The 12,659-nt window shown below is 39.5% G+C and overlaps 1 pseudogene; it reads right to left on the bottom strand.

The window, feature by feature from the left end:
• Positions 1 to 2,947: 2,947 nt before the first annotated feature.
• Positions 2,948 to 12,564, bottom strand: LOC123386129 (annotated as a pseudogene).
• Between the last annotated feature and the right edge of the window lie 95 nt (positions 12,565 to 12,659).

Raw genomic sequence — 12,659 nt, 5'->3', positions numbered from 1 at the left:
GGCTAGATTGAGCTCTTCACAGTATGGGGGATAGGGGTCAAGATTTGAAGCCAGACCAGAACTTTTTCTGTGCTCCTTATACTCCATCACATTGCTCTTGCCGTGTGTAAGAGGAAAAATATATATAATAAGTAATATATAAGAATGAGTAATAATGAAGAATGTAGAAGAATGAATAATAACTTTTTCATGGAAAATTTGTTTGCTAGAAGCCTATTTGGGTGCAGATAGAAGATAGGGAATCAGAAAGGGTTGGTCGTTTTCCTGTTTTAGATATTGGGTATTAATAGAATAATTGAGGTATAGTAAGGCCAGAAGATCAGGAGACCGCTGACATTGAAAAGATAGTTCGTTACGCACAGTTCCCAAGAGAAGGGGACACACCATGCCATGGGGACCATACAGGGAAGTACTAGAATTGGGCATAAGGCAGAGGGAAAGGGAGGAAGTATGGACAAGAACCTTCACGATGGTGGCATGGGAAGGAACAGGCAAGACCAGATATATAGGGTTAGGATTGGCTAGTTTGAACAACTGCAGTGGCCTGTGTGGCAGAGGAGCTCTCCCTAGTTTTCTGGTACCTGGCCTTGGGGTGTTTAGGGCATGTGTATAAATGACCCTGAGTGTGAGAGCTCCACAAAGGAGCGTAGGCTCCGGGTTGGTTGGTTTGTATTTGAAAAGTAGGCTCATGAGACAGTCAGCTGTTTACTGTCTGTAAAAACCATCTAACCCTGGGAGGAGCAGTCCCTTCTGGGTCAGCAAGGCCCCAGATGTCAAAACATCAAAATACAGCAAATAAAATACAGAGTGAATACACTACCATTACTACTATAGTGGGCTCTCTGTCCCTCTAATGTCTACCTTTACTCCCAAACCTACAGACGTGACTGAGATATCCAAAGGTAATCTGAACTATCTAGAAAATAACCAAGAAGAAGGACGGAAGCAGCAACAAGATTTTTTTTTTTAACCCAAACAACTAAATATCACCAAATCCATGTGCAAAAAGTCCTCAGTTTTATTTTATATAATTTTCTAACAAGTTCGGTTAGCCGGGTTCCTAATCCATAATAAATTAGTTAAAATTATGGCTAGTTCCACTGCCTGCGGGGTCTGGCAATATATACCCTCCAGGGCCCCAAGTAGTTAATGGGGAGTGATTCTCTCATATCACAACTTTAATCCACCCTCAACCACAGTGCGATGGTGTTTCAAACTTTGTATCTGAGGTCAATGGTTAATTAGAAACCACTTTATGGAAAAGGAAGTTTTAAGTTTGCTTTTCTGGGCAACTATTATCTAAGGCAAAGGAAAATGGTCAATCTCCAGCCATGTCAAATGACCCTGGGTACCCTATAGTCCTTGTGCCCATTTATTTCAGTGGCATGTCGCTTTACACATTTTATATTCCATCTCGTACTGACCATTCCCAGCCTGTCACACTTTTCCTTGAGTTGTAGTCTAAACCACCATCCAATTTTGCTTGGACCACTGCATTAGCTTTCTAACTGCCCTCTTTGTTAGCCACTGTGTCTCCCTCCAATTTGCTTATCTTAGACCAAAGATTCTGGTAAAAACAAATCTCAAACATGTCTCTCCTCTGCTTAAAAACCCCTAGAAGTTTCCCATTGCACTTAGGATTCCGTCCAAAATACTCGAAGGCCACTGCACAATCTAGTTCCCGCCTGCTTCTTCAAACCCTTTCCACCCCACACTCCACCCTCTCTCTCTGATCCCTCCCCTCCCCAACTTTTTGGTTACTCAGAAATGTCAGACTCTTCCCCTCAGGGTTTTCTTATAAACTTTAAAGTCTGTGTGTTTTCTTCTCCACTTCTTTTCTAGTGAGATTGTTAACTCTGTGTCATTTCCTCTGTGTCAGTTCTCAGCCTCTGTTTTCAAGCTTGTCTGGTCCTGGGGGCACCAGCTACATCCTGCACAGCTCCTCTCCATCCGGCACCTGCTCCCTGTAACCCAATCTGCCTGGCCACAGAAGCCTCCACAAATTAGCCCTTTAACATCAGCTTCTCCATCCCTCGGCCCACCCTAATGCCAACTTCTGCATTTACGTTTTGTTTTCAAATTTGCTTATTTTTCTCCTCGGTGCTCTAGTCTCCAATCCTTCCCCTTGTCCTTCTAATATTTTCTCTGGGTATCAATTCTGGGTTTGCACAGAAAATGGTATTTTTTGTTTGTTTGATGGACACCAATATATAGAGACAGTAAAAAAGCTTTCCTCCCGTGGAGGACACAAAGGACTGGCCGTAAGAACTCAGATGCTTTCAAAAACTTTTAAACAACTGTCAGAGGAGGTTGATATAAGCCCTATGATCATACATTCAGAAGGAAAAGGCCCTTGAATTCACGAAATGGCAAATTCCTTTAAAGTACCAGTAAAACTGCCTATACAACAGTCCCCAAGAAGAACTGACTAAAGGAGGAATACAATGTTTCAGGGCGCTGGGGATACAGGAAACAAGTGTATTTTAATCTGGCTCTGGCTGCAGGTGGGGGTGGGGGGTGTGGAGTACAAGTATAGGGAAATTTAACAGCATCACTACAGGGCTCATTTAAAGCTGGTCTTGGCTAGAACAAAGTGAATGACAGACTGCTGACGTGGGGAAAGTATTAAAAGCTTTTCTCTATCTCAGTATTACTTTAGGGGGTCAGGAAATTTATTTCAGACTTTAAATAAATCTGGCTTTTCTGTGGATATGCTAAGTAGAGGTTAATTCTTTTAGATAATAAGACCATAAAGTATCTTTTCAAGGGAGATGTTATCCTCTCTCCTAGTCTCCTATTTCCTACCTTGTCCTTTTTCCTACTATCCTTTTTTTTAAAAGAATTACTCCTTTTATTACAAAATTTAATAATTTTATGGTTTCTGTACTTTTCCTTATAAGAATAAAAATGACAGCTGATGTTCAAAATTGGAAACAAGATAATCAGACAAAAAAATCACATTTATTTCAATAGTTCAAAGTGCAAATACAGCAAGTCAGTTCACAATGTTTCAAGATACAGTTTTAGGTATAATGAAAACTTAACCTACAAAAATGAAAGGGTAAACAGCAGAAATAAAGCTCAATTAAAAAAAAAAATTCAAGTAACCCAAAAACCTTCAGACTAAAATATTCCACTTACAACAATTCAGAAAGGCCTTCGTTTATGGAAACCAGTAGTGCTTTGCAATCCAAAAGGACTTCTCAAAGAAAGAGAATCACCTCAAACTGGTCAGCTGAGGACAAGAGTGGAGGTTCTTGGTGCTGGCTCTTCCTGGTTCGGCAGCCTCACTCACACTGTCATTTGATGTGATTCAACCCGTGATACTTTGATGTTTAGGCAAATTCTAAAAGATGCTTAAAGTTCAATATGAGACCAACACCCTGCTAAGAGTTTTTGAAATGACCACTATATATTTAAAAGATTTTAAAGACCAATTTCAACTTCAGGAATATGGTATTACTGGGGGAAAGACATAGATGAATACTTCTTTTTTTTTTTTTTTCAGCGTTTATTTATTTTTGGGACAGAGAGAGACAGAGCATGAACGGGCAAGGGGCAGAGAGAGAGAGGGAGACACAGAATCAGAAACAGGCTCCAGGCTCTGAGCCATCAGCCCAGAGCCCGACGCGGGGCTCGAACTCACGGACCGCGAGGTTGTGACCTGGCTGAAGTCGGACGCTTAACCGACTGCGCCACCCAGGCGCCCCTAGATGACTACTTCTTAAATTACTTCAAGCCTTTCTGTAAGGTTAGCAACGTGGCCTTTGAAACTTCCTCGTGAAAATCATACTTGGATATCTATTTACTTATTTCTACACACACAGAACTTTTATGTAGAGTAGAAAAAGTTCCCACTAGGAAGACAGTTAAAGGTTGTTAATGTCCTTTGTATCCTTGTTAATTTCTGCTTGTTCATTTCTGCTCCGCAGAAGCAATGTTAGCTACTGGCTTCAATTCAGGAAAAGTACCTTCAGGAAGGTTTAGAAGAGACATTTACTCAGTCTTTTTTTGCAACCTTCTTCACCTTTTCATTGTAGGCAATAAACTGAGAGTCTCTTCCAAAAATTCTATCCCACCATGTAAATGCTGAAGCGTAATTTCCAATGAAGTTCATGTGGTGGAAATCATGATGTTGAGAACCAGCAATGAAAGGGATCAGATTTAAAGGGTTGAGAGGAATGTCACCACCACTATGGACATCAATAGTGTCTATCGAACGAATGGTCACCCATGCCCAAAGAAGAATGACATGATCACCCAAAGCATGATTCCAATGGAAAATCCAGTTCCGAAAATCAGAGTTTCCAACGGATATGCATAGTCAGCTTCCATCCCAAATGGCGCCTGAAATTCATGATGAATTTTATGAATATATTTTATGTATTCTTCTGTGATGTAAGAGCCTATGCAGAAAATGGTGCCAAGCGTCCTCAATCACCGCACAGCCTACGCATCTTCCCAACAGCATATACCATCTTGGCATTCTTTCCCAATCATAAGGAATATTAAAATACTCTGTAAAATAATAAGTTCCACAAATCAAAGGAAGCTGGATACAAAACTGATTAAAGAGAAGTACTTTAAAACATTTCTATTGGCTTTCCCATGTTTCTGATTTATTTTTCTGAATTTTGTACTTTTTCATGTAAGGTATAAATTGAAACAAAAATCCAGGTAAACAGAACAAGAAATAAAGGGCCTCATGAACTATCAAGGTTCCCATGTTGCAATCTGGAACTATGTGTAATTACTCACTATATAGTTCCAAGCAATTTTAAATGGTTCTTGTAGAGGGTTCTCAGGTAAAAGTGACTCTATCTACTCCACAGCCAAGGATGCTGAACTAAAGATGCGGATACTTCCATTTGTTGCCGTTTTTCAAATCTCTGCAGAAAGCCTTAGAATTCTGGATGACAGTAGGGGACCTGCAGGCCGCTGTCACCCAGACCCCAGCTATCCTTTTTAAAAAGAACTTGTTGGCACAAAAACAGACACACAGACCAATGGAATAGAATAGAAACCCCAGAACTAGACCCACAAACGTATGGCCAACTCATCTTTGACAAAGCAGGAAAGAACATCCAATGGAAAAAAGACAGCCTCTTTAACAAATGGTGCTGGGAGAACTGGACAGCAACATGCAGAAGGTTGAAACTAGACCACTTTCTCACACCATTCACAAAAATAAACTCAAAATGGATAAAGGACCTAAATGTGAGACAGGAAACCATCAAAACCTTAGAGGAGAAAGCAGGAAAAGACCTCTCTGACCTCAGCCGTAGCAATCTCTTACTCGACACATCCCCAAAGGCAAGGGAATTAAAAGCAAAAGTGAATTACTGGGACCTTATGAAAATAAAAAGCTTCTGCACAGCAAAGGAAACAACCAACAAAACTAAAAGGCAACCAACCGAATGGGAAAAGATATTTGCAAATGACATATCGGACAAAGGGCTAGTATCTAAAATCTATAAAGAGCTCACCAAACTCCACACCCGAAAAACAAATAACCAAGTGAAGAAATGGGCAGAAAACATGAATAGACACTTCTCTAAAGAAGACATCCAGATGGCCAACAGGCACATGAAAAGATGTTCAGCGTCGCTCCTTATCAGGGAAATACAAATCAAAACCACACTCAGGTATCACCTCACGCCAGTCAGAGTGGCCAAAATGAACAAATCAGGAGACTATAGATGCTGGAGAGGATGTGGAGAAACGGGAACCCTCTTGCACTGTTGGTGGGAATGCAAATTGGTACAGCTGCTCTGGAAAGCAGTGTGGAGGTTCCTCAGAAAATTAAAAATAGACCTACCCTATGACCCAGCAATAGCACTGCTAGGAATTTATCCAAGGGATACAGGAGTACTGATGCATAGGGCCACTTGTACCCCAATGTTCATAGCAGCACTCTCAACAATAGCCAAATTATGGAAAGAGCCTAAATGTCCATCAACTGATGAATGGATAAAGAAATTGTGGTTTATATACACAATGGAGTACTACGTGGCAATGAGAAAAAATGAAATATGGCCTTTTGTAGCAACGTGGATGGAACTGGAGAGTGTGATGCTAAGTGAAATAAGCCATACAGAGAAAGACAGATACCATATGGTTTCATTCTTATGTGGATCCTGAGAAACTTAACAGGAACCCATGGGGGAGGGGAAGGAAAAAAAAAAAAAGAGGTTAGAGTGGGAGAGAGCCAAAGCATAAGAGACTGTTAAAAACTGAGAACAAACTGAGGGTTGATGGGGGGTGGGAGGGAGGGGAGGGAGGGTGATGGGTATTGAGGAGGGCACCTTTTGGGATGAGCACTGGGTGTTGTATGGAAACCAATTTGTCAATAAATTTCATATATAAAAAAAATAAATAAACTATCCTCTCTATTAAAAAAATAAAATAAAAAATAAAAAGAACTTGTGCTGTGATGGATGTTGAGGAGTAAGTAAAATATATTTTATTTCCACTGTTGTTAAATCTCGACCAATCTACTCACACTGCTGTTTGCTAGAAAGACCAGTTTTTCACTGGACTTTTTTTTTTTTTTATTTTTTTTTTCAACGTTTATTTATTTTTGGGACAGAGAGAGACAGAGCATGAACGGGGGAGGGCCAGAGAGAGAGGGAGACACAGAATCGGAAACAGGCTCCAGGCTCCGAGCCATCAGCCCAGAGCCTGACGCGGGGCTCGAACTCCCGGACTGCAAGATCGTGACCTGGCTGAAGTCGGACGCTTAACCGACTGCGCCACCCAGGCGCCCCTCACTGGACTTTTGAAAGATAGTTATGGCTGGACTCAATTATGATGAATGTTTTTTCCTATATCACAACCAAGGGTCTAGTCCTTCTTAATGGTAAGTTTCCAATTTCCTCAGTAATTGGTATGTTTGACTTTTATGTTTTATCACAAAACCATCAATTTCTCTTGCTGTTCTATGTATGGTAATAGAACTTGAAATTCTCATGCAATCTTTTTTACTTTCTTATAGATCTCTGTTTTTGTTTTCTGTCTCATTCCTAACAGATTTAAATATTTTTTCTTTAATCTTTGAATTGATTCTTTCTAATAACCAGCTTTTGGATTTATATTAATCCATTTTTCTGGTTTTGTATGTTTTCCATTTCTTTTATTTTAGCTTTTATTTTCACTAATTTCTATACTTTTTTTTTTTTGGTTCTTCTTCTTCATTACAAGTCAAAAGTTTATTTTCTGTCATCTATCATATGATGTTTTTTCTTTTTTATTAATTGCCATGTGAATTATAATTGTTATTTTGATATCCTTCATGATTTAGGGATTATTCAAAATAGTATTACTAATAGTCTCATTAATAGTGTTGTAGGAGATCTTAAAAATTCTTATTACAAGGAAAAAAATTTTGTAACTATGTGAGGTGATAGATCTTAACTAAATTTACTTTGGTGATCATTTCACAATATGTACCTTAATCAAATCATTATGGTATATGCATTAATCTTATACAATGTTCTATCTCCGTTATATATCAGTAAAGCTGGGAAAATTTAAATTTGAAAAACAGTGTTACTTGACTGCAGTGGTTACTTTAGGAAGTAGGTTCACTTTTGAGTGTCAAGTTTTAGTTTTATTGGATGCACACTATGTTTTGATTTATAGGAAACTTTATATGTACGATATTTAACTGTTGTGTTTTTTTATTTTTTATTTATTTTTTTAATTAAAAAAATTTTTTTTAAATGTTTATTTATTTCTGAGGCAGAGAGAGATAGAGAGCATGAGTGGGGGAGGGTCAGAGAGAGAGGGAGACACAGAATCAGAAGCAGGCTCCAGGCTCTGAGCTGGCAGCACAGAGCCCGACGCGGGGCTCGAACTCACAAACCGTGAGATCATGACCCGACCCGAAGTGGGTTGCTCAACTGACTGAGCCACCCAGGCGACCCTAAATTTTTTTTTTTAATGTTTATTTATTTTTGAGACAGAGAGAGACAGCATGAACGGGGGAGGGTCAGAGAGAGAGGGAGACACAGAATCTGAAGCAGGCTCCAGGCTCCAGGGCTCGAACTCACAGACCTGAGCTAAAGTCAGACGCTTAACCGACTGAGCCACCCAGGCGCCCCATGTTTTTTTTTTAAACCAGTGGTGGACAAAGATGTTACTCAAACACTTAAAACACACAAATAGGCCATTTTTAAATGGTCTCCTTTTCAAAAAATTTATCTTGAGATAAAAGTACACTTTACTTGCTCTTTATTCAAACACTTGTCTTTACAATTCTCAATAGACGTTTTTCTACAAAGCTTTTTTGAACATAAATTTCAATAGATAAAATCCCATTTCACCGTTGACTTATATCACAAAAGCACCTAATCGTCTACCCAGAAAGGAAGCCTTAATTTAATAGACAATATTTAGAAAGCTTTCAGATAGGCTTTAGTCCCATGGCAATTGGAAGGTTAGAGTTTTCCTGATTTGCTCTACATGATGAAATTTGCTGTAATCTAGCTAATACTGCATTTTGAGACAATGTAATTAACTTTGGATTTTGTTAATATTTTGGTTTCATTAATCTGTACAGAAGAGATTTCCAACACTTTTTTTTTTTTTTTTTTTTTTTTTTTGTACAGGAGACTTACCTTGGATTCTCTCCAAAGTGTTGTAGAGCAGATTTGTGTTTGGTTTAGGAATCACTACTCGGGGAGTCTTTGCTATAAAGCATGGTACGGGAAGTTCTTGTCACCTTTGCTGCGGCCATTTTATTTGTTTTCCCAAAAGTCATGGACTGTGGTTTAGGGCTACAAAGGAAGTCAGGGAAGACAGCAGTGTATTAGACATGGTCACATTCATCCCATAGTTCATGTTCTGTAAAAAGTAATAAGACAAATACAGGAATAATTCTAAAACTATAATGTTAATGATCACTATCACAAGAGAGATGTGCATTAAGGGAGAAACAATTTCTTTCCTAGCTGAATAATGTCAGAGGCTTCCTTTTAACTGATTTCACATTTGACTGGATTGGAAACTGAGTAGCCAACTATCAGCCACTGTGGTTATAGCCAGAGAAATTAGATGGAATGGAGGGAAGGACAAAAAAAGAAAGAAAGAAAGAAACAAACAAAGAAAGAAAGCAAAAAGGAAAAGAAAGAAAAAAAAGGAAAAAAATCTTTGTGGCATGTTGAAGTGTTAGAAAACCATTTATGCTGCTGGAAATATGCCAGAAGTCATCCACAGTGTGATAAAATTTGAAGCCAATGTGATAATTGACTTTACCTAGGGAAAGAGGATAGAGTGTGGGAACAAGGACAGAGCAGTGTTTCTCACAGAGTAGTCCCCAGACCAGCAGAAGGATCACACGAATGAAAGCTTGTTAGAGAAGCCAGTTTTCAAGTCCCGTCCCAGACCCACTGAATCAGACACTTGGGATGTAGCCCAGCAATCTGTGTTTTGATCAGCTCTCGCAAGGATTCTGTGCACACTAGACTTGGAGAGTCACTGAGATAGAGAAGAAAACTGGAATAGGCTGACGACTCCAGCTAAGATTTCTAAGGCTAAAGTTTTTATTTATAAGGCTCTAAGTTGGCAAGGATCCGCAAGAGCCAAACATCCACAGAAGCCACAGGCAGAGGAAATTTCGAGAATCAGATAGTATTGTCAAATGCTATAGATGTTTAGTTCTAGTCGGGGCATTTGTGCTACTTCACACAGTTTTGACCTTGTACAAGCCTCTTAACTTTTCTGAGCCTCAATGTGCTCATCTGTAAAATGGATCTGGAATCGTGCTCTTCCAAACTTCGTAAGGTTTTTGAGTGAATCAACTTAGATATTAGGTGTCAATTAGGAAAGCAAACAAAGATTCATGAAGTAACTAATCTTTTGGTACCCATAGCCATTAAATTTGGCCACAGTTCTAAAACTTAGTGCTAAAGCTCTCAAGATTGGTCATTTTGATACGAATGCTCCTATATACTGGCACGAGTTAAGTGAAGGTAGAGCAGATACTGGAGGAAAACATAACTTGCCTACATATCAAAAACATATGAGTCCTAAAAGACTGGCATGGGTGGTGGAGATGCCTTGTTTCCTGGATGTGCATTTTCATATCCTCCCCCTTGGAAGTATGACAGTTGGGATGGCTGAATCAACACTGTGACTGTTGATGAACACTGAAAGCACAGATGGGATTTGAGTCGTGTTTCTGAGAAGGCAACGGAGCCCATACTGATGAAGAATTTTGTGGGTTTGGTAAGAATTATAAAAAGGGTGACAAATATCACTTATTTGGATTTAACAGAGAAACTGAGGTATACCGTAGTAATGCTTAAGGTGAGCACTAAACACAGACAATGGAGTTTACCACCTATATAATATTATTTGTTAGGCGTTTAAATTTCCCATTGCTCCAAATTTTGCTCCCTGACAATCTTCCAGCATACTTGTAATTTTTACTATTTAGTTGCTCCTTCAGAGCCATCTCATAAATGCTTACTTAAATAATGGAACAAATGAGAGGCTGAAGACCTATATTTACCTAAATTGAATATATGCTTTATCTAAAAAGGGTAGCAGATTATTAGCTACAGCATTACCTAGAATATATGTGTACTACTTAATCCATTATTAACTACTAGCTTAATGCAGTAAGCATTTACTGATGTCTGATCCAGTAGGGAGAGGTTTTATATAGTGAGAAGGTAAGAAAAGGCCTGGACTGTAGAGGAGTGCCCTTCGCGTCTAGGATATGAGGGAAAGTGGGAGAAATAATACGGAACTAACCTGGATGCTCTATGAGTTCTGAAATATTGAAAGGAAGTGAATGAGGAAAGAAGGAAAGCTATAGGCAAAATTTGCATACTTCACAATACATCCTGTAAGAAATCTCATGGCCCTATCTGGTTCCTTCTCTGCAGAGAGATGAATTAAATGAACAAATATACAACAAACAGCAAAAGTCAAACAATTCAAAATAAAGTACAACAAAATCACATTGAAGGAGACCCTATTCATAAAACATAGCAACATTGTTTATAAGGCCATCCCTTCAATCCTAAATTCTCCTGCATTCTATAACTGTTCCAGACTCTTTCCCATGAATCTACATAGTTTTTCCCCAGCACTCCCCACTGGGTAGTTTGACTTAACCTCTCAGGCTAAATGCTCCCCAGTTTGCAAGAAGTTTCTTCCTTGGACAGATTGGGGTGATAGAAGATTGGAGAAATAGGGGTGAGGAATTTTCAGTCTCCCTTTAATAAAGCTTGTCCTGATCACTTCAAACTCTCCCTTGGATCAGTTCATGTGATGCTTCTTTAGGGAAAAGGGGGTGGAGAGGTTTGACTAATTTCCGCAGCCTCAGAACCAAAAAGTAAATCCCGAGGTTCAAATTCAAACTCTGAAGTATCCTTCCTTCTCTCCTGTTTTCATTTGCTTTTATGCTATTCGGAGCAACAATGACTTCATACACTAAGACTGGTAATACAGTGTGATAGTGCTGTGTGATATGTATTAGTCAAAGGCTACTCCAGCTCTGAGGAGGGAAGAATTTATATTGCCTGTGGAGTAAGGGAGGCTTACTGGTGTCCCTGAAACTGTATTTTGAAGATGTGGAAGTTCATGCAATACTCATGGAATAATATCTCTTCCAAGATGGAGTATGGAGCGAGTGAAGAAGAACGGTAGAAAATGCAGGCCAAAATCATACTATATTACAAAGGACCTGAAGTTCCTTGCTAAGAAAACTGGAGTCACTACTGTAGGCAAAGAACAAAGCCAACCAAGAGAATCTCATTGTTTATGCTTTTTGATTCAGCAGTGTGGAAGACAGACTTGAGAACCACCATTCGGGTTCTGTTTGTTTTATCATATTTGACCCCATGGGCCTATTATTAGAGCAGCTGAAAGGCAGAGCTGGTATTTCTCTTCTGAAGACCACTCAAGGGTGACTTCAGTATGTGGAAAGATAACAAAAGATTCAACTACGAACGTTTCGGTGGCACTAGAGGCAGGGGCAGATGGAAGGATTTCAGGGCTAGCCTGGGAAATGTTACTCCGTGTCACCTGTATTTTATACTATTATGGCATCTCAAATAGTACTCGGTAGGTGAGGCTTTTTCTCTGACTCACCTGGCAAATGGCACGTGGGAGCTGTTTCCTAAGCAACCGTCGTACTTAAGGCACGTTCATTTGCCCATTAAACTGCCAGCTTCTTTCTTTAAGACACGGATTGTTATTTTTTTCATCGCTGTTGTCTTCGAACCTTCGAATGACCTGCAAAAATGTGTGCCGGAGGGTTGCGGAGTGATTGGAAAATGGACATTCATAAACGACTGAAGATTACAGGCTATCTGGCAGTAAAAGTACTAGCATTAAATGTTCAGTGATAGCAAGGTACTACACTGATTGCCACTCAACCTACCCTTTCGTGGCGGTTTATTTATTTCTAAAAATCTCTATCAAGCCGGTAAACTCCCCATCCTACAAATAGCCAGAGTACAAGAAACTGTAGTACTAGCTTCAATTTTTTTTTTTCTTTTTGGTTAGCTGACTTTATAGAGCGGCTATATGCTTGGGAAGGTAAGAAGACGTTGGCCAAGACCCCAAACGTGGGAGGTGCGGGTTTCGACATCATTTGCTGATGACTACAGACAGGGTTACGCGCCGGAGTCCCGATTGCAAACCAG

This window comes from Felis catus, chromosome B3, assembly GCF_018350175.1.
Source record: "Felis catus isolate Fca126 chromosome B3, F.catus_Fca126_mat1.0, whole genome shotgun sequence".
NCBI classification, from domain to species: Eukaryota; Metazoa; Chordata; class Mammalia; order Carnivora; family Felidae; genus Felis; species Felis catus.
This window is presented reverse-complemented; position numbering and strand designations above follow the sequence as displayed.